The sequence below is a fragment of the Macaca mulatta genome, chromosome 10 (assembly GCF_049350105.2).
Source record: "Macaca mulatta isolate MMU2019108-1 chromosome 10, T2T-MMU8v2.0, whole genome shotgun sequence".
In the NCBI taxonomy this organism is placed as follows: Eukaryota; Metazoa; Chordata; class Mammalia; order Primates; family Cercopithecidae; genus Macaca; species Macaca mulatta.
In genome coordinates, this window is record NC_133415.1 from 96,157,047 (window position 1) to 96,179,786 (window position 22,740).

General features: G+C 45.1%; 1 non-coding gene across 1 annotated transcript; it reads left to right on the forward strand.

The window, feature by feature from the left end:
- The first annotated feature begins 268 nt into the window (after window positions 1–268).
- Window positions 269–395, forward strand: LOC114670675 (small Cajal body-specific RNA 15). The gene has a single exon (XR_003720371.1).
- Window positions 396–22,740: the final 22,345 nt, after the last annotated feature.

Genomic DNA, 22,740 nt, shown 5'->3' on the forward strand with positions numbered 1-22,740 from the left:
AGGGAGGGAAAGCTTGAGATCACACTGGGAGTTGGTACTAGAACTGGACTATAGCCAAGTCTCCTGGTTCTCAATTCTAGAGCTTTCCTACCACATCACAAGCTAACCTCCTTGAACAGTGATTTGTCAGTATCTGGTAAAGATTGAAAATATACAAATATCCCATGTATGTGCTCATGGAGAGAAGAATCTAAATATTTACCGCAGCATTATCTGTCATCAAAAATAGTACCAACTTAAATAGCCCTCAACAGAGAAACACAGAGACCTGGAGACTAAGAAAACAGAGTCCTTGAAGTCAAGCTGACTCTGATTTTGGCCTCCTAAATGAAAAGATAAATAGAACAGGTCTTGTTTACAAAATAAATTCAAGACCTACTTATCTATCAACAGCAAAAAAAAAAAAAAAGAGAGAGAGAAATGCAGAGGCAAATTGTGATGTGTTCATAAGCTGGAATATTATACAGCCATTAAAATGGATATACCTGATCTATATTATCAGCATGGATTAATTTCTAAAGCATAATGTTTGAATTTTATAAAGCAAGTTGCAGAATATTTATAGCATGACATCACTTATGTTAATTTTTTAAATTAACAGATTCAAAGAGAGAGGTTATAAATATATCCATATGTAATTTAGATATTAAAGCATATGCAGGAAGAATATATCAACCTGAGGGGAGTGGCCAGCTGGAAGAATGGGAGAATGGGATCAGGAGAAGCACAAAGGGGACTTCAGCAATAACAGAAGCATCTGACTTATCTTTTGAGAAAGATTTCACGCAAATAGGATTAAATGCGCTCATCTGTTCATATTGGGTGGCAAGTCCTTGGTCTTTTTGCTTTCCAAACTTCTCTTTCTGTTTGAAATTTTTATCACCCATGAAAAATAAAATGGTTAAGCTTTGATGTAGATTATCTGTCTAAAAAAAATCCCAATGATTATCACTTACGGAGAACAGAGACTCTGAAATTGGAGATGGTTCCAAGATAACACTCAACAGCATGAGAGATAGGAAGATTACATGTCCCAGTTTGCCAGACCTAAAACAGAGCTTGTTGCATGTAGTACTCACAAATATTTATTGAATGAATTAAAGAATTGAAATATAATGGATACCAAAAAATGCATTTTCTCTCCTTTCCTCATGAAAGCTAAACAGGAAAATTAGTTAAATGGGGTAGAGTGAGTCATGGAAATTAATGAGAAGCCCTTTGTCTAGTCTTAGACTCTTGGAGAAAGATGATGATGGCTGGGACAAGAGTGATGGTAGTAGACATGGAGTGAAAGAAGTGGACAGGTTTCAAAGACAATAGGTAGGATTTGCTGATGGAATGGATATGGGGATTAAAGAGGAAGATCACAGCTAAGATTCTTGCTTCACTACTCCCTTGGAGAAGAGTAAGGAAGAGGGAGCGATTCTGAGTTTCATCTTGAACATGTTGTATTTAAGGTATAACCCAACTTTCAAAGGGGAACACACTCCCTTCAGTGCCCCATCCAATACCAAGAACATCTCTGCCTGGGCTCTGTGTGGTGGGCTCAGCCCTATACCAGGGCAGTGTGTGTCTGCTTTATGCCCCAAAGGGCTCCTAGCTGCTATTCCTTGGGTTCTCAGGAAGTTTCCTGTGACACAGATGTTAAATTGCCACAGTCAGGTGGACTTTGAAGCAGCAGGTCTGCCAGAGTCCAGCAAGGCAGAATGTTCCCTCTTACCTTCACGTTCTCAAACTTCTGATAAGAAGCTATGGTGGCTCTATTAGCGTATTCTTGCCCTGCTATAAAGAAATGCCTGAGCCTGGGCAATTTATAAAGAAAAGAGGTTTAATTGATTCACGGTTCCATAGGCTGTACAGAAAGCATGATGCTGGCATCTGCTGGGCTTCTGCAGAGGCCTCAGGAAACGTACAATCGTGGCAGAAGGTGAATGGAAAGCAGGCACTTCTTACGTGGCTGGAGCAGGAGCAAGAGAGAAAGGGAGGTGCCACACACTTTTAAATGACCAGCTCTCACAAGAACTCACTATCACAAGAACAGCACCAAAGGGGAAATCCACTTCTATAATCCAATCACCTCCCACCAGGCTCCACCTCCAACACTCATTACATTTTGACATGAGATTTGGGTGGGGACACAGATCCAAACCATATCAGTGACACACCCCTGTAGTCCCAGCTACTTGGGAGGCTGAGGTGAGAAGATTGCTTGAGCCCAGGAGTTTGAGGCTGCAGTGAGCTATGATTGTGCCACTGCACTCCAGCCTGGGTGACAGAACAAGACCCCACCTTAAAAAAAAAAAAAAAGGCCGGGCCTGGTGGTTCATGCCTGTAATCCCACCACTTTGGGAGGCTGAGGTGGGTGGATCATGAGGTCAGGAGATCGAGATCATCCTGGCTAACATGGTGAAACCCCGTCTCAACTACAAGTACAAAAAATTAGCTGGGCATGGTGGCGCATGCCTGTAATCCCAGCTACTCGGGAGGCTGAGCCAGGAGAATCACTTGAACCTGGGAGGCAGAGGTGGCAGTGAGCCAAAATCACGCCATCGCACTCCAGCCTGGGTGACAGAGTGAGACTCCGTCTCAAAAACAAAAACTTCTAGTAAGAGTGTTTCTGAACCCCATCAGAAGGCTTTTATCCCTACTGGATCTGACCCCAAAGGGGACCCATTCCAAGAGCCTGTTGCCTGTGAGCTACATAAAAATATGAAAGGATTCCCAGCCCCTGCCCTCTCAGGGAACACTCCACTCTGACAGCACTGGCATGCACCCAACAGTCAATGTCTGCCTTCATATCCCTAAAAGAGAACAGAGAAGGAAAACCCTTCTGTGAGTGGAAGGTTTTACAGTGCCAGTGAAAATTATTCCGAAAGTAATTAACATAATCAAAATCTTTGTAGGTCATGCTGAAAATGCCGTTTCTTCAAACATTAGTCTTGCTCTTGGGTCTCATCCATTTTTTTTTCTGTCCTGAATAGTGTGGAAATGTTGGCTTTCTCCAGATGGACTCGCTGACTCTTGGTGGCTGCAAATGGATTTCCCAAAGGCTGTGCACAGTTGGTTTTCTTTCAGCTTTTCTTAACTTTCATTTATTTTTCTTCCATCCTCACCCTGGCATTAGGCCAGTGCTTTTGGGTTGAATAAATTTAAAATGCCATTTTTGATCATTGGAAAAGCCAAGCCCACCTTTGAGCCATATCACATAATGTAAATTTTTCAGATGAAGGGATTATAGGTCATCAATCTCTCTACTAACACTTATCCACAAAATCCATCAGACACCAGCGTATCAAGTCCTGGTTCAAATTTTGTGCAACTCCAGGGTGCTTCCAATTATCTCAATGACTCTTTCAAACTTCTCGAAAATTTCTCAAAACAAATCAAATTTTCATTCAGTGTCCCATTAAAAATAAGTACATGTCATTCAAGACTTTGAAGTAGGGTTTCTTAACCTGGGGTACACAGGTCTATGGATAGAATTCAGTGATCTATGAACTTGAACAGGAAAAGAAGTTACCTCTTTTTTTCATTAATGGTCTGAAATTTAGCATTTTCTTGCATTATGAATGTAGACAACAAACCACAGTAGCAGTAGCAGAATCTGGGGCTTTCACCAATAAAATCCACGGATATTTTCATATCACCTAACAGTTGCTACATAAATCAGGTATTTTTAAATATCTACATTTAACACTACTTTGAAATCACAGTAATTATTAAACCTTCTGCTAGCTTGCTATTTAAAGTGCTAACAAAAAGCACATTTATTACAATATCACAAATTTCTTAACATTTGGATAACTTTATTTCAATATAATTGATTTCGTTTGGAATTCTATGTCTTTTTATACCTTTAAAGTCTTTATACAGAGCAGAAGTTCAGAGGCCTCACCAAACTGATGATTGCTTGGGGGCTTATGCAGAAGAAAAAGGCTAGAAGCCCTGCTTTGGAGGGGGAGAAATAGGGGAAGGAGGGAAGAAATTCAATAATCAGAGATAGAGAGCCTAAAATATGCAATTCTGTTCTGAACTTATTAAGGGGAAGAGGCATCCAAGAAGGAAGCATTAATGTTATATAGCAAAGAACTTGGCCATTCCCAATGAGAAGTCTGACCTTTTTCCAGGCTCCTAGGGGGTAACCTCTAAACCCTTGAAATGTCCTAAGTGATTGGACTGTGTTATTCATGGTGGCCCCTCTGACCACACCTTGTTTATGCTACCAAGGTGGCTCATGGTGGGCCTCTCTAGGGAGGTGCTAGGGATTGAGTTCACCCTTGTGGGCCATCAACCAGTCATGCCTATATAATGATAAAAACTCTGGACACCAAAGGGCAGGTGAGCTTCCCAGGTTGGCACAGTACACCATCCACGTTGTCACACTTCAATGCTGAGAAAGAAACTAGCATCCTGAGGGCAATGAAAGCTACACATTTGAAGCCCTTTCAGACTCCATCCTATGCATCTCTTCCTTTGGCTGATTTTAATGTATCCTTTTCCTGCAATAAACAATATCCGTGAATATAATGGTTTTCAGTGAGGTCTGCAAGTCCTTCTAGAGAATTACTGAAACCTTAGCGTGGTTTTAGGAAGCCTCCTGAACTTACAGTTGGTGTCAGAAGTGAGGTTGGTCTTAGGAGGACTCTCCTCTAACTTCATAGTTGGACCCTACCTCCTTGCAGTTGGAGTCAGAAGTCTTGAGCAGACTTGGTAGTTGGGAGGTCCGTGCTCTCCTACCTTTCAGTTTGGCTGAAAGGGGTAAATGTACATGGGAATCACCTGACGATCCCATTAGTTCTGATTCAGTATGCCTGGGGTATGACTCAAGACACTGCAGTTCTAACAAGCAACAGGTTGTTGCTGATGCCACTGTCTCTGGACCACACCTTGAGTAGCAAGCTCCTAAAGCACAACCAATGACATCTCTTCTCAGCTTCAGATCCTCAGTGAGCATCAGTGACCCCTAGAGACAGTACACACCCCTGAGCATGGTATTCCAGGTCCTTCAGGATCCGGCCCTTACATTCTCTTGCATCACCCCTCTTGGCCCTAGCTCTCTCTCCAGTGGTCCACCTGGAAAGTAAGACCTCCATACTCACATGTCTTGTCCATCCAGCCTACTTCTGGCCACAGGCCCACCTCTTTATGAGCCCATCCCTGCCCCTGTCCCAAAGCCAGGCTCAACCAAAAGCATCAGCAATGGCAGGCAGCTCCAGTATGGCCCTGACCCCTGGCCCAAGCTCTGAGAGCTAAACTGATACCAAGGTGGGAGCTCTAGGCACATCTAGCAGGGGAAAGGCCAATTCTTCATTTTCTACCTCAGTCCCTGTCAGGTTATGTGAGGAGACTGATTCCTTTCTGTTCCTGGACTCCAGTTCCGTATGGACAGGACTGAACCCACATCTCAAAAACCTAGTGGCCTAGGCCCAGCTCCTGGAACCTGACTTTCCTGATGCCAGCCACCTGTCCAGACTGCTGACAGACACCTGTTGCTGGGACACCTGCTGTCTTCTGCCTCATCCTCAGCCTTTGTGTGGACTCTGAGAATTGCTGCCACCTCTTGTGGATATTTCAGATGATGGTTTAAGAATACTCACTCTTTGCTACCCTTCTCCTTGGGAAAGACATACTTCTCACAGATGTTCGATTTGCTCATATGATTTGCTCTGGCCTCATGATGGATGGAGTGTACTTGCCCTGACCCTTGACTTCAGGCTTAGCCTGAGGACTTTCTTTGTCCAATGGGATGTTAGCAGACCTCATACAAGAAGAGGCTTGACATGTGCTTGTAGAGTTGGGCTGTGCACTCTTGCATTCTGGTGACCTACCGTGAGAAGAACATGCCCCAGATAACAACTGCCCCTCCAGCCTGGGATCCAGGATGAACCCATGTGGAGCGGATCTGAGCAGATCCACGTTGAGAAGTGTAGCCCAGCCAGATCCACAGTTCAAAGCCCAACCAATATCTCCCAATATCCAGTATCCCTTAGCTATGTGACCAGGAATTTGGGGAGTTGTTTGCTGTGCACCAATAGCTGGTTGAGACACTTTGGACACGTGTGCTTATCTCATTGAACTGAACTTCCTGGGTCCCCATCTGCTCCAGGTCAGTTCTCCCAGAACCTAACCCACATCAAAGGCAAAACTTGTGCCAGTTCCCAACCTTTCTTTCCACTTTATATGTTCCTATTTTGCTTCTCATTTTCTGTGTAATCTTGGAGGAAAAAATACTTAACTTCTGAGAAACTCACTTCTTTAGGGTTGTAGGTAATACTAGATATAGGTGTTTGTTAACTCTCTAGGACAATTCTAGGCATAGAGAAGATGTTTAACAAATTGTAGCAAGTCAGCCATTCCAGGCTGATTCCTGAGAAATAGGATGGGCACCACTCCATTGAGGTGCTAGAGAAAGAACCCAAACCCTAAGCTGGAGACTAATTTTACATTTTCAACCTCCCTTCCTTGGGCTTCCCTTGTTTCTTGGTTCCCAGCATTCTCATAGCACTTGTAGTTCCCTACTATGATGTGTCCACTCTCATTTCTGTCTTCCCTGCTAGATTAGAGGCCCCTTACAGACAGTAACTATCACTTACTCATCTCTGTATCCTCAGCCTCTGTCTAGCACAGTGCCTGGAATAGAGTGTGTGCTCAATATATGTTTATTAAAAGAATGATTTAGTCATTCAATGAATCAATGAAAACAAGGAAGAAAGAGAGGGTGGGAGAGAGAAAAAAGGAGAGGAAAAAGAAAAATGGAGGGAATGAGCAACGGAGGGAGGGAAGGAAGAAAGAAAAAAGGGAAAAAGGGTATACAAGGATTTGGATGGATGGTTGGATGGATGGATACAGGGATGGGTGAGGATGTCTGTACCTTTGGAAGGGTAGATAACAGGTGAGTGCATGGTTTATGGATGGATGAATGGAGCCCCTCATCTGTGGAGATGTCCAACAGCTTCACACTGGCTTCTTTTTCTATCCCCTCTAGCTCTCACTCATTCCTCTCCTGTCACAGGCAACTCCTGGGTTTAAGTGTCCTTTGGAACAAATAACAAAACTCCAATTGGCGTGTGAGGGCTTCTAGCATTCTAATTGTGAAGCATGCTCCTGAATGACTTGTGAGCTAAGGGGAGCTTGAAAAAGCCTAAGATGCTGAGAGAAAATGAGAATCATGACATTTTGAAAAGGAAACCAATTTTCTTTAACTAAAACTGTTGCCTCTGTAAACCATATTATAAATCCAATAAATTCACATAATGCTATGGTAAATCCCTCACAAAAGAGAGAAGGGGGGGAGAGAAAGAAAAGGATAAGAAAAATCTTATGAAGATTTTCAAAGTCATTGTTCTCTTTAAAAACAATAGCTTTGATCCTTATGTTACTAACTACCTGAATTCAAATACAGGCTCCACCAATTCCAAGGAACTAACTTCGGCATATCACTGAAACTCTCTGCCTCAACTCCTTCATCTATAAAATGAAGATGGTAATACCTACTTCATTACATTATTGTGAGGATTATTGAGATCATATAGGTAAAGCTCTTAGGAACCTGCCATACACATAGCAAGTTATAGGGAAAATGCACCTGAGAACATTAAGCACACATTAGGACGACCCTGTATGGCAGATGCACCTGAATGTGTGTTCCAAGCTAGGAAATTCGGGAGTGGTCAACCCAGAGATTCATCCTTTGACTGTGATAAACATCTGAGCCCCCGGTCTGTCCTATGGAACACAGGCTGTACAGGGATTGAGGCCCCGAGTTTGGGGATAAATGAAGTTTGCCAGGTAGAGGTCATTAAGGGAAGAGAGTTAAGTGAAAATGATAATATATTGCCTGATTTTTTGATAAAAACCACTTGAGGGATAGGGGAGTGGAAGAGTGGAGGGGTGGGGAGTGGGAATTGTTAATGAGTACAAAAAAAATGGAAAAAATGAGTAAGGCCAGACATGGTGGCTCACACCTGTAACCCCAGCACTTTGGGAGGCCAAAGAGCGTGAATTGCTTCAATCCAGGAGTTGGAGAGCAGCCTGGGCAACATGGTGAGACCCTGTCTCTACTAAAAATATGAAAAAAAACCAGCAGGGCATGATGGCACATGCCTGTAATCCCAGCTACAAGAATACTTGAACCCAGGAGGTGGAGGTTGCAGTGAGCCGAGATCATGCCACTTCACTCCAGCCTGGACGGCACAGCGAGACTGTATCTCCAAACAAAAAAAGAACAAGACCTAGTATTTGCTAGCACGATAGGGTGACTATAGTCCAAAATAATTTAATTGTACATGTTTAAATAACTAAAACAGTATAATTGGATTGTTTGTAACACAAAGGATAAATGCTTGAGGGGATGGATGCCCCCATTTTCCCTGATGTGATTATGCATTGCAGGCCTGTATCAAAACTTCTCATGTAATCCATAAATATATACATCTACTATGTACACACACACAAAAAAGGTGTTTTCCCCTAACTCCTTAGAATAAAGAGCATTGTCTTTCTGATAATAGAAATAAGGATTGAGAGAAAATGCAATATAAACTACATGCTGTTTGCAAGCCGTTGCAGTTTCCTTGCCCAGCCTGCCATCATTGGCTGTGTGGTTATGTCATCCAGCCCACCACCACTGGGATGTATGTAAGGTGGAGGTCTTGTTCAGCCCACCACCACCACACCATGTGTGTATGTAAGGCAGTCTCCTCTCCAACCCACTGCCACTGGACTCTCTCCCCGGTTAGGAAGCCCCTAATAAAACCCCATGCCTCAACTGCTGGCTCTGGGTCTCTTCTTCAGTTTCTCAAACCTGGTGCTTTCTCTGAGGTTAATAGGGATTTGGCACAACATAAGTGTATAATAAATATGGGCAATTGTTATTACTATTACTCCCTACACTCACAGTGGAACACAGCACCAGGACCTGGTGACCTAGGGACCATGAGTAGATCTCACACTGCTCCAAAGACACTCATCCTCCTCAACAGCCTCACATATCGTCATTCTCTACCCTGATCACCCCTAAGGATCCTGACACTAACTCCTCCCAAGTCTAATGCCATCATATAACCCAAATGTGGATGTGGACCATGTGGGCCAGGCTTCAGACAGCGTTATATTGTAAGAAAGAGCCAACACTCAAAAGTAATTCAAAATACTTGAAATATTACTCAATCTTTCAAAGAAATGTCAAAGGGAGAAGTACATTCTGAACATGCAGCCACAAACATCTTTAAAACTTTTCCTATCACTGCTGCTTTCAATATTCCACACACGGCATTTACCCAAAACTCCCTCTCTCCTTCACCCACTCTCAAAGCCGGACCATGAGGTTCTTCTCTTTCTCACCCCCTTCATCTCTTCTCATATTTGTTCTTCATTGGGTAGATCAACTTAACCTTCTCACGTCTTAGTGCTTCTCTCCATTTCTACCTGGATTCTAAATAACAAAAGTAAACCCAGGAACTGACCAAGTAGACCAGAATTCTTCCCCATAGAATCAGGGAAGATGTTAAAAATACTCATTCTTGATTTTTGTCCCTGCTGAAATCTCCATGCCTCTGCTCAAGCTATAATATTTCTTCTGCCTGGAACGCACTTCCCTTTTTTTTTTTTTTAGAGACAGAGTCTCACTCTGTCACCCAGGTTGGAGTGCAATGGTGCGATCTCAGTTCACTGCAACATCTGCCTGCTGGGTTCAAGCAATTCTTCTACCTTAGCCTCCTAAGTAGCTGGGAATACAGATGCACGCCACCATGCCTGGCTAATTTTTTGTATTTTTAATAGAGGCAGGGTTTCACCATGCTGGCCAGGCTGGTCTTGATCTCCTGACCTTGTGATCCATCCTCCTTAGCCTCCCAAAGTGCTGGGATTACAGGCGTGAGCCACCATGCCCGGCCACACTTCACTTCTTTTAAGAAGCCTTTGGTGGGCCAGTCTGTCTGCTCTGAGAGCTGGGCGTGAGTTGGAGATGCAGAAAAGGCAGAGGCTGGAAGTCTGAGGTCTAGTTTAGGTAGCTGACTCACCTCCAGTCTGATTTGGAAGTGCAGAATGTGTTTTCCACAAAGCCTGAATGACCACTGGCCTGGTATGTGGTCCAGGGGACATAACGTCCAATAGAGAGTTGGACTAGCTGACCCCCAAAAAATCAGATTCTGTGGTATTCACGACAGAACAATTCCATTGCAGGAGAAACAGGCCAACACTGGCAGAAGAGCTGGCCATAGCCACCAGTTACCCCTGTGGTCCTTATGAGGCAAGAAGCTCAGACTTGGAGGGCAATACAAGCTCCTCCAGACCAGCAGGTCCATGGTAGCCTCTCTACAGTCTCATTTCCACTACTGCTCCCCATCCAACAAAGTGTGGAGCATGGAGCCCCTAGACCAGACACCTTTGGAAGAACACCTTGAAAATCTTATCTTTCACACAGCAGTTTATAGTTTTCAATGAATTGTTACCATTGTCCTCACCACCACCTGAGACCAACAGAAGCAGAATCCCAGTTCTGACCCTAACTCCATGTGACTTTCAGTGTACCACTTCTTCTCTCTGGGGCTCAGTTTTCTTGGGAGTGTATCAGTCAGGATAAACTAAGTGCTTGCTATGTAACAAACAAGCTCAAAAATCGATGCCTTTATACTGCAAGTATTGATTTATTGCTCATGATAAATAACCAAAGTGAGCCTGTGAAAGGCAGTGCTCTACAGAGTCATATGGGCAACCAGAGTCTCCTCTACCTTGTAGCTGCAACACCTGGAATGTAAGGCTTCCATATTCACATGGCAAGGGAAGAACTGCATTAGACTGGAATCCTGACTATCTGAGAAGTGACATGCATGAGCCCTACTCAGATTTTATTAGCCGGAAGTAGGCACTTGGTGCTGCCTACCTCTAATGAAAGAAAGAAAGAAGAAAGAAAAGAAAAGAAAAAAGAAAAGGAAAGAAAAGAAATTGCATGCTGTTTGCAAGAACAAACAGGGAGCCAAGAAGCATAAGACCACATATGGAATATCTGGTTAGTAATACCATCTCTGCCGCAAGGTGTAATAATAATACTTCTATTACTAGGTGACTAGAAGGATTAGGGGAACAATTGTTTTGCAAAAAGGCTTTCAACATTCAAACCTCAGAAAATATTTATTGTGCAGCTACTATCTCCTAGGTCTTGTGCTTAGTGCCAGGAATACAACAGTCATTCTATCCTCATGGAGCTTACTGTCTCATGTATGAGGCAGACAAAAATCACCTAATCGCACCAATGAGGGTGTCACTAAATACTGCAACAGATGCTCTAAAGAGAGATGTGCGGTGATATAATATGACAGGGAGCCTTAACTCATCCGAGCAGTCCAGGAAGACCTCTCTGAGGAAGTCACTCTTGAGCTAAGATCTGAAGGATGAGCAAGAAGTAAGTAGATGAGCAGTTAAAGAGAAGACAGCCAGATGTGTGCACCTGTCATCCCAGCCATACAGGAGGCTGTGACAGAAGAATTGCTTGAGCCCAGGAGTTCAAGTCCAGCCTGTGCAACATAGTAAGACCCTCACCTCAAAAAAAAAAAAAGAGAGAGAGACAGAGAGAGAAGGTGGTGCAGAGTGTTGTTGGCAGATGAAACAATATAGACAAAGGCCCAGTGGCAGGAAAAGCACAGCATGTTTGAAGGACTGAGAAAAAGTCGGAGAGGCTTGGGTACGGAAACCAATGCACAGCTTGGAATGAGAGGCGGTCAAGTTCAACAGAGACCCAACCTTGTGGGCTGAGACAGGATTTATTTGTCCTTATCACCAAAGCAAACTGAGGCAACATGGTGATTATGGTCACCATTCCCACTTTGAAGAAGTGTAAATTGATACTCTGAGCAGCCAGGAGACCCAGCTAGAGTCAGGAGAGAAGGTGATATTCTGACTCACCCTAACCACTGTGTGGCCACCTCCAAAAGCCTCAGGACAATTCAGGACCAAGAACATTCTCTCCCATCACGAGAAGAAACATTTCCTTCCTGGAGCAGGTTCCACATCCCATCCAGTGATGTGTGTATACTCACAACATTGGCCTGTGCTGGGCCAGCCCCATGGGCCAGGACAGGTTGAGGCCAAGAGATCGGGATAGAGATGACTGGGGATAGAGACCCCAGGCACTTTCTTTTCATCTTAGCAGTACCATTATTTTACCATGTGACTTTGGGCAAGCAATTTCCCCTTCCTGGCCCTAAGTTTCTCCATCTCTGAAATGAAGGCATTGAACCAGATGGTCTCTGAAGTCCCAGCAACAGGAGTTTTAGGTGTGTTTTCCGGCTGAGTAATGAAGGGGGAAAGTGAGTAGACTCCAAACCAGTCTTTATCTGGAGAACTGCAATTTGCCAAACAAGAAAATCAAGGGGAAATTGCAAAGATGATGAGGGATGGACCTTTTTTAGGAACAACAACCTAATCACAAGTCACTGCTAGAGAAGAAATGTCACAAAAACCTTGATTTGCAGCTTTAGGGAGCAGCGTGCCATGGGATACAGGCAATTAACAACGTGAGAAGCTTCCCCAAGGCTCAGATGAATCATGAAAGGCAGTGTTGATGGGCTGGAAAGGATGCCAAACAGCACGTGATCAAAATCCTAGTCTAATTCATGAAGTCCTGCGGAGCTGTCCTACCAAGCAGTCGTTCTGCATCTGCCTAGACAACCCTTGCGATGGGGACTTTTGTACCCACTCCCCTTTTGCACAATGCCCAACATACTGCATGGCACACAGCAAGAGCTCAACACATATTTTTGAATGAATGAACTAATTAATCAATAGCTGCAGTGATGTCCCACTCTCTCTCTCCTGGTACTTTTATCTGTGGGTTCTAGTACTGCTCTCTGGAGCACCTCTGTTCTCATGACTGCCTATCTCAGGAAGAGATGCCCAAAAGTAGACATTTATTTTGGAGGTGCTTTTAGGAACCCCTGTTGAGGAAGAGGAACTAAGACAGGTTAGCAATAGAAGCCAACATGGGGTATGTTAATGAAAAGGTTACCACTGTAGGCAATTGTAGCTCAATCCTTCTGGGAAACCTCTGGGAGATGATGTAGAATTCTACTAGCCAACTCAGCAACCACCAGCCACATGGGGCTACTTGGTGTTTGAAATGTGGCTCATCCAAATTGAGATGTAGACTAAGTGCAAAATACACACCAGATTTTGAGGACTTGCTATTTTTAAAAAGTGTAAGATATCTCAGTAATGATTTTTATATTATGTATGATTATGAAAGGACTATTTTTAATATATTGGGTTAAATATAGTGCTAAAATTACTTTCATTTGTTTTTCTTTTTCTTTTCTTTTTTTTTTATACTGAGTCTCTCTCTATCGCCAGGCTAGAGTGCAGCGGCGTGATCTCAGCTCACTGCAACCTCTGCCCCCCAGGTTCAAGCAATTCTTGTGCCTCAGCCTCCCAAGTAGTTGGGATTACAGGCACCCACCACCACGCCTGGCTAATTTTTGTATTTTTATTTGAGATGGAGTTTCACCATGTTGGCCAGGCTGGACTTGAACTCCTGACCTAAAGTGATCCACCTGCCTCGGCCTCTTAAATTGCTGGGATTACAGGCATGAGCCACTGCGCCCGGCTGTTTCTTTTTACTTTAATTTAAAAGCATGTATGACTCACACTTATGGCTCACATATTTCTATTGTTCAGTGCTGACATAGACCCAACCTTAGAGTTATCCCACCCAAGGCATGAGGAAGCTGAGGTTTTACACGCCCATTTATATCCCTCATTGGTTAAGTACTGCTCTCAGGGGTATAAAATCCTTAGTATTTCAATCTGGCCCATGCACCAGTGGGGTTCTGCAGCCAGAGAAAGCTCTCAGCCAGAGTTGCAAGAACTTGTCATAGGAAACCATCAGCATGTTCAGGAATGAAGAGTGCGGACGGATGTGGGCAGAGCACCCATGGCCCTGCTACCCTGCCCTACAGAAATCTGATGGCCATGTCTATGTCCTGCCCTTATGTCCCAGCCTCTCCCATCCAAAGTGAATGGCACAATTTCTCTCTGCAAGTCCTTCTCATAAAAGTTGCTTTCTGTTCCCTCAGCTTCTGGAGTGTCTTCTCTAAACACATACCAGTTGGTCACTGTCCTTTTTACGGGGTGCTGGTTGAGATGGTCTATCCATTCACAGGCTTCTTAGCCCTACTGAGCCAAGGACTCCTTAGAGATTCTGGTAACTTCAGGGAACTTCTCCCCTGAAGGAAATTTTTTTAGGCCACGTGTACCATTCTCACAAAATTTTGCATTGCTCTTTCAAGGGGATCACCACCCCAAAGTCCATACATAGGCCTCTACAAAGGCCAGTGAACCCAAGATTGAAAACCCCAGCTCTAATGCTTGTCTGTCTGACTCCTTTTATTCCTCCACTACGTATGTTCACATCTTTCTTTCTGAATGCTTTCAATTTTCTCAGCAGAAAAGGAACGTAGCTCCTAAAGCTGCAAGTGGAGGCAAGCACCCCAGAGTGATCTGCTGGCCGTAGAAAAGGAGTTGCTGAGCACTTGGGGTTACTGCCCACGCCAATCCCCATTGACTCACTGGCCCCTAATAAACAGCTGATTTGTGAAGATGAGCCTCACAGGCAACCGGGATATCGAGGCAGAGAATCCTCTGCCCACAGGGCACAGAATGATAAAGCCAGAAGAGGCCAAGGACATCAGCATATGTTATGCATGCCAGCAAAGTTGAGCTTACATGGCATGTCATTTTGATCCTTGAAACAACTCAGTGAGGTATGCGGGGCTGTCGTCTCGATTCCACAGATGGCATTGGAATCAAGATAGAGACAGTACAGCTCAGAGGGGAGGAGCTTGCCCGAGAACACATAGGTAGCAAGAGGGGAAGCCAGGACTTGAACTGATATCCTCTGAGTCCCAGCCCTATGTCCCTTTATCCCCATCAAGTTGCTCCTACTGGCGGAAACGGCTAGCTGTCCACCCAAGTCCAACTCCTCTTACCCCATAGTAGCTGTGATTGAGACATGGCTGTTTTGCCAGGAACTGCAGTCCCAGCTTCTCTGCAGGCCAGGGATGGGGTATGAGTGGACACAACGCATGCCATTTCTGTCTCACTTGTTTACAAAGACATGTATGGTCCTTACGGCCCTGAATTTGCACATTTTTCTCCTTCTACTGACAGGATGGCACTAATACAAGTGACCTTGGAAGCCACATAAACATGGCAGAGTCATTAATAAGACTGGGATCCTGAGCATCCATGTGGAGCAGAACTACCTGCTGACCTGGAGCATTCCACCTCTGACTATTATGTGGGAGACAATTGACTTCTTTGTTCTTTAAGCTATGGTATTTGGGAGTCTTTTGTTATAGCAGCTGTGCCTTTTACCCTAACTAATACACACCCCTAGGGAACATCAAGCCAAACTTCATTATTATACAGAATCTTTTTTTTTTAATTTTTTTGAGACCAAGTCTTGCTCTGTCACCCAGGCTAGAGTGAGTGGTGCAATCGCAGCTCACTGCAACCTCCACCTCCTGGGTCCAAGCGGTTCTCATGCCTCAGCCTCCCAAGTAGCTGGTATTACAGATTAGCTACCATATCCAGCTAATTTTTTTTTTTTTTTTTTTTTTTTTTTAGTAGAGACAGGGTTTTGCCATGTCAGCCAGGCTGGCCTCAAACTCCTGGCCTCAGGTGATCCCAAAGTGATCTCAGCCTCCCAAAGTGCTTGGATGACAGGCGTAAGCCACTGTGCCTGGCCTTTCTTATTATACAGAATCATTCATTCATTCACTTATTCATTCATCATCAAGAAAGGAAGCACCTGAACCGTGGGGATGCTGGCAAACCAAGACAGCTATCAGAGGTCTCATTTTATCAGTGCCTCCAAGAAGAAGAGAATAGGTCTTATGAGGTGCAGCAGGACTCATGAGGCACTATACCTGCTACCCTGGATCAAAAGAAGTAGCAAAGAATGACCTCAGACGTTAGAGTATGAAGACACCCAAGGCTTGATCCTGAGTGTCGCCCTCCTGGCCAGCCCAGTGGAAACTTGGTCTGAGCAACTCAAAAGGCTTAACTGAATTAAACTGAGAACAGCAGCTCCACTCTCCACAGAGCCTAAAATGACAGCTGTTAGGCAGGGCTAGGAAGAACATCTGTTTTAATCACCTCCTCTCACCTCAATGTTGAGAGAGGGATTCCCACCCTAGGGTTATACAGATAGCCAAGTGCACAACATCCAACAGTGTACACTACTGTACACTGTCGATACACTCGACAGTAGTGTATAGATCACATACATTCACAGCCAGGGTTAAGCAGGATACTATAACCACAGAGGGCCACACAGGGATTGCACTGAGGAACAAAGGGAAAAGCCAGGGTCTGTGGGAGGTAGGCCTTTGTAGCATTAAGAGAATGGGGTGAACCCTCATTCTCATGGGAGGGTGTAATTGGCTTGTTTGAATAACTCCACAGGCTGGCACAAAACTGAAACCTGCTACTCAGGGATAAGCAGGAATTACATGCGGTCCTCTCGATGAGAAGGGCTATTTGGTTGCAGACCTTATGCATAGGAGCAAGTGGGAAAAGAAACTTACATTTAGGCTATTTTAAGACCTCTCAATTTCACCAAATGTCAAGACAGCACATAATATGAGGCCTTAATTTCTGGCCTCACACCATGCCACAGAATGATGCCTAAAGATTACAACACCAGCAGCCACAAGCTTCATCATCAACATCATCAGTTCAGGTGACCTCAACACCTACAGGATCTCAGCCCAGAGATTACACAATCTCAGAACCCAACACATAAGTGCTCACTGCTGGCCCCAGTGGGCTTAGAGCTGTGATTGAGCCTGAGAGGGGAAAGGGATAGAAACACTCTGTTACTTGCATGTTCCCAACCCTCCCTCCTTCCTGTAAATCACCCTGCCTCAGTTGGGTCAAAAGTCCCCATCACCTACTGTTTGAATCCCTCATTTTCCTCCTTTCTCCTACGTGTGAAACAAACATACATTAACACATCTACCCTTTGCTCTTATAAGAAAATGGGCTCTGTAACCAAGACAACTGGTTTTGGCCTATAGCACTGAACACAGGAGAAAGCCAGCTGCCCATGATAAGGGTCCATCCATCCTGGGACCCTCCCCTGCAGACTCCTGCCTCCTGCCCTTCTGTCTGGTTGCACCCAGTGACCTGCTCAGCCAATCAGAGGACTGTATTTCTTTCCGCACTGGCCTTTCTCAACTTCTAGAATCAACTCCAGGTTTGAGATGCCATCTGGGCTGAACCCACAGAAAGGGATGAACTTTGTCTTGCTTTTAACATAGCTCAAGCACCCAGTTCCTAATGACCTTCAAAACCCTGCACTTCACAGAAATGATCCCCATGAAGGCACACGTGGATATGTGGCCACTCTGCTGAGGTACGAACTTCCGGGTGCCATGCTCCAAAATCCTCCTTGACTGTCGCATTCCAGATGCGTTCTGGAGCCCAGACCCCATCCAGCTCCGCAAGCTGCTGTCCAGTGCTGATGTGGAGTGCTGTCTGGGAACCATCACGTTGCCCAAGTGCATCTAGAGGCCTTCCTAGAGTGTGGCTAAATCCATGTTGTTACTGGGGTGTTCCTCCTCCTAGCCTTATTAAATCCACTTTCCCTCCATTAGAAATAAGGAAGTGAGTCAGAGCTCCACTTGGGCACCCAGGGACAATGAATGGCCCCCATGGTCCAGAGGGAATCCATAAACCAGAAAAGAAAATTAGGATCTGACTTCCTGGATAAGCAGAAATGCTGCCAACGCTCTGCCCTAAGTTATCCAGTGGGTGGCCTGCTGGGAACTTAATCATATTTTGGTTTTTTTTCCTGAAGTAATCTTCCCTATTTTTGGCTAGTCCGGGGTGTAACGCCTCTGGAAAGGAGGGGAGGCCAACTGGGGCGGTTCTGATGACTAAAACCAGATATGAGTTTGCAGGGGCTGCCCCAGACCAGGTAGTTTCAACAGAAATTTATTTTCTCATGATTTTATTTATTTATTTATTTATTTATTTATTTATTTATTTATTTTTGAGACTGAGTCTCACTCTTTCGTCCAGGCTAGGGTACAATGGTACGATCTTGGCTCACTGCAACTTCTGCCTCCCAGTTTCAAGCAATTCTCCTGCCTCAGCCTTCCAAGTAGCTGGGACTACAGGCACGCACCACCATGCCCAGATAACTTTTTATATTTTAGTAGAGATAGGATTTCATCATGTTGGCCAGGCTGGTCTCAAGCTCCTGGTCTCAAATGATCTGCCTGCTTCGGCTTCCCAAAGTGCTGGGATTACAGACATGAGCCACTGCACCCAGACTATTTTCTCATGATTTCAGAAGCTAGAAGTGTGGGATCAAAATGTTGGCAGGGTTGGTTTTGTTGAGCCCTCTCTCCTTGGCCTGAAAATGGCCATCTTCTCCCTGCATCTTCACAGGGTGCATGTACATATCTGTGTTCTCATCTCCTCCAGAAGGACACCACTCATATTGGATTAGGGTCTACCCCTATGACCTCAGTTTGTCTTTAGTACCCCTTTCAAAGTCCTATCTCTAAATACAGTCACACTCTGAAGTACTGGGAGTTGGGACTTCAACATATGAATTTGAGGAGGTTAGAGAGACACAATTAGTCCAAAACAGACCCCACCCATTCCCCTTCAGAGAGGGTCAGCAACCTCAGCGTGCCCCTAGGGCTGGGTTTTATTTTCCTGGAAGACCCACAAGTCCTGTCATGGGAGTCAAGAATCAGAAGTAGACCTTCTGTGCAAGAAGGTCTCAAGGAGGAGAGAGGCAGTGCCCTGAGAGGGAGGGTGGGTGGAGGGAAGAGGAAGGGGCACAAACTGGGGAAAAGACGCCTGGTCACCACGTTTTAACAGGGATATGAATAAATTCATTGTGCTAAGGAAGATGAACGGACTGCGAAAAAACCTTCAAAATCATGAGGGACATTTGGCTTGAAGAGAAAGAGACATACAGATTAAAGATCTCTGTTTTCACCTCCCTGCAGAAAGGTAACCAATGTGCCCCAGAGGACAGAACCAGGACCTGTGGGTAAAAAGCAAAGAGAGGCATGTTTCAACCGCAGGAAAATAAAAATGTTCCAAGCAGTGAAATATATGACCTTGGAGTAAACTGCTATAATAAGTAGTATGCTCCCTTCACTCACAGTATTTCAGTCGGGCTGAAAGATCATCGGGGTGCTTAGAGGAGACGTTTTCATGCACTTCTCAAATTCTATAATGCTCCAAATCAGAGGGTTGGACAAAATAATTCTGCTTAAAACCTGTCCTTGTGGTCCTCTTGTCTTATATAACACTTAGCAATCTCTCTCTTTGCAGACTGGCTGAAATGCAATGAGAGTGCCTGATGACACATAATTTTTGGCACAGAATTCATGACATTCATCCCAAATGTCCAAGCTACTACTATAAATTAACAGATCTTCACACACATACACGAGCAAAAACATAGCTCTTCTAAAAAGTGTGAGAGAACTTCTGAACCACGTGAGGAAACCAAGGCTTTTGGAAGAATATGGCTCTGCATCTGTTGAGTCAGGAATCCATCATTCTAGAAGCACACAGTAGTCAGAGGAAAGTCCCCTCTCCTCTAACACACACACGTTGATGTCCACCTCCTAATCCCCAAGGCAAAAGGGACTTTGTAGGAATGATTAATACGGTACCTTCCAAGGCAAAAGGGACTTTGTAGGAATGATTAAGGTGGAGGACTCTTAGATGGGTGACATTCCCCTGGGCTATTTGGCTCATCCAGTCTAATCATGTGAGTCCTCATAAGCAGAGATGCCTTTCCTGACTGTAGTTAGAGAACAAGAGAGGCGCAGCAGGAGAAGAACTTGGCCACAAGCCAAGGAACGCAGGCAGCCTCTAGAAGCTGGAAAGGGCAAGATGATGGAGTCCCCCCTAGAGCTTCCAGAAAAGTTGCACCATGTCAACACTCTGATCTCAGCCCAGTGAGACCGACGTGGGACTTCTCTTCTCTAGGACTGCAAGATAAATGGAATACATTTGTGTTTTTAAGGTACTTGTGATAATTTATTAGAGCAGTAATAGGAAACTGATACAAAGAGTCAGGTACTCCGAAATCATAAAACCAGGATTCAACTCCCAGTCAGCAGAGTCCTAGCTGTGAAAACTTGGGCCAATTAATTAACCTTTCTGGATCTCAATCGGCTGCAAATGGGGCCGTTCGCTACTCTCGCAGGGCTGATATAAGAATTAACGTAGATAATAAACCACTAGTAACGTGTCTGGCACAGACAACCCAGCAGATGTTACCATCTCTTCTTTTCCACCTTAGTTGCTCCTAGCCTACTGTGTTATTTGTGTCATTGCTCCTTGGGAAATGAGGAAAGCGGGTTCCAGATAAGCCCAAAGATAGGCACAATAACATGCAACAGATGAGGGTTAAAGTGGGGTTTGCAATCTGGCTTCAGGAAGCCTCACTTGGTAGCCTGCTCACAGAGCAGCCAAAGCAAATCCCAGCCACAGCACAAAGGGCTCCAGGAACCACATTCTTAGAGATCACTCCAGGAGGTGCCCTGGGCGCAGTGGTCAGTGATAACCAGGAGCATAGGCTGTGGGACTACACTAGCTCAAGGGCTAAGATTTCCCTCGGGTCAAGGTGTTCTGATTCAAGTGGACTGCCCCTGGCCCCCAGGCTTCATACAGGGCGCTGGTGAGGAATTGTCCAGGTGTGCAGGAATGCAGGCTAGGGGGTGTCTCCTGGTGGTCTGAGCAGTAGGAGCAGCCTCTGAGGGGTGACATTTTTTAACAAACAGGGTCTGTGTCACCCAGGTTGGAGTACAGTGGCTCCATCACAGCTCACTGCAACCTTGAACTCCTGGGCTCAAGACGTATTTCCCCCTTCCCCCCGCCCTCCCCCTTCCCCACCCCTCCAGCCTCCCAGGTTGCTAGGACTACTTGGGACCTATGCCACCATGCCTGGCTACTTTTTTTTATTCTTTTGTACAGACAGTTTCACTCTGTGGCCAAGGCTGGGGTGACCCTTCTAATGCAGCTGGCAAAGAACTGCATTCTGGAAGCTCAAGCAGTCACCCTCGTCCAGGTGAGCCTGGAAATCATCATCACTGATATTGCTGCAGGTCACAGCAATTGAATACACTGTGGAATTCCTGCTGTGACTCTGGTAGGCTGCAGGATCCAGGATCTACCACCCCATCTAGTTCCAAAAGCTTTTAATCACCCCATAAGGAAACCCTGTACCCAGGAAGCAATCATAGCCCTTTGCCCCCATGCCCTGACAACCACTAACCTGCTTTCCGTCTCTATAGGTTTGCCTATTCTAGATATTTCACATAAATGGACTCATACAATATGTGGCCTGTGGTGTGGCTTCTTTCACTTAGCATCATGTTTTAGAGGTTCATCCACATGGTGGCATCCATCAGTACTTCATTCCTTAATGTGGCTGAGTCCTATTTCATTACACTTATTTTTTTTAACAAGATGTTCCACCTTTTCATTTTGCACTGGGCTCTGAAATTATGAAGCCGATCTTACGAAGCTCCCTTAGGGGGTTGCAGAGACTGGTCGCTCTCAAGTGGACCCTTGCCTCCCCGCCCTCCTCGCTCCACGCACTCTCCACTGTACAGCCAAAATGGTCTTCCTTGGATAAAGCCTAAGCATGCCATCTCTGTCTTAAAATCCTCCTGTGACTGACACCCATCACCCTCACCCCTACCACGTCTCAGCCCTTGGCTAAAGGACCCAGCTCTCCTAAGGAGCCAGGCTATAGGGAACCTCCATGCCTTCACCCATGCTCCCACTCAGCCTGGAAGGCCCTCCCCACACTGCCCCGATTTCTTCTCCCAAATTGACTCCAGTACGGTAACTCTATGAGCCTAAGGTCTTCATCCTCAAGAATGAGGCGAATGGTGAAAAGGCCCTTAGCTCAGTAATGACCAAAATGCAATTTGCTTCAAGGCTGACCTTCAGGACGAAGGACTAAAAAAAATAGATGAGTCAATTTAATCTTCTGCACTGACACTTCCAGGGATCAAAGAACTTACTTACAAGGGAACTTATGTAACCAATGAGATATAAATAAGCACATTACAGTATTCCTGCTTCTGTCCAGCTTAATGGCCAAGAAACTAATTGTCAGAAATCGGAAAGGAGCTGAAATAAATATGGGTAGAGTGCTGTTTGATATTATGAAGAAACCTGCCCCAAGAAATAAAGGCAGGGACACAGATAGGGGATGTCCAGATGTCCAGTGGGCAATTTTTCATTGTGGTGATTTTCGGGTCACCGCAACCTCCACCTCCCAGGTTCAAGCAATTCTCCTGCCTCAGCCTCCCAAGTAGCTAGGATTACAAGCATGCACCACCACACTGGCTAATTTTGTATTTTTTTAGTAGAGATGGGGTTTCTCCATGTTAGTCAGGCTGGTATTGAACTCCCAACCTCAGGTGATCCACCCACCTTGGCCTCCCAAAGTGCTGGGATTACAGGCGTGAGCCACCGTGTCTGACAGTCATGAACTTCTCTACTTTGTCACATAAACCGTCATTAAACAGTAGCTGGCACCACCTGGATGCCACTTCCTGCCAAGAGTCATGAGGGCATGGAATGCAGGGGACAGTGGGGACCCTAAGGTCTAGTGCTCGTCCATCTGGCTTGTCCTCTCAGTAACAAATGCCCTCTAGGGCCAGGGACTCCTGACACCAGAACCTCAGCGGA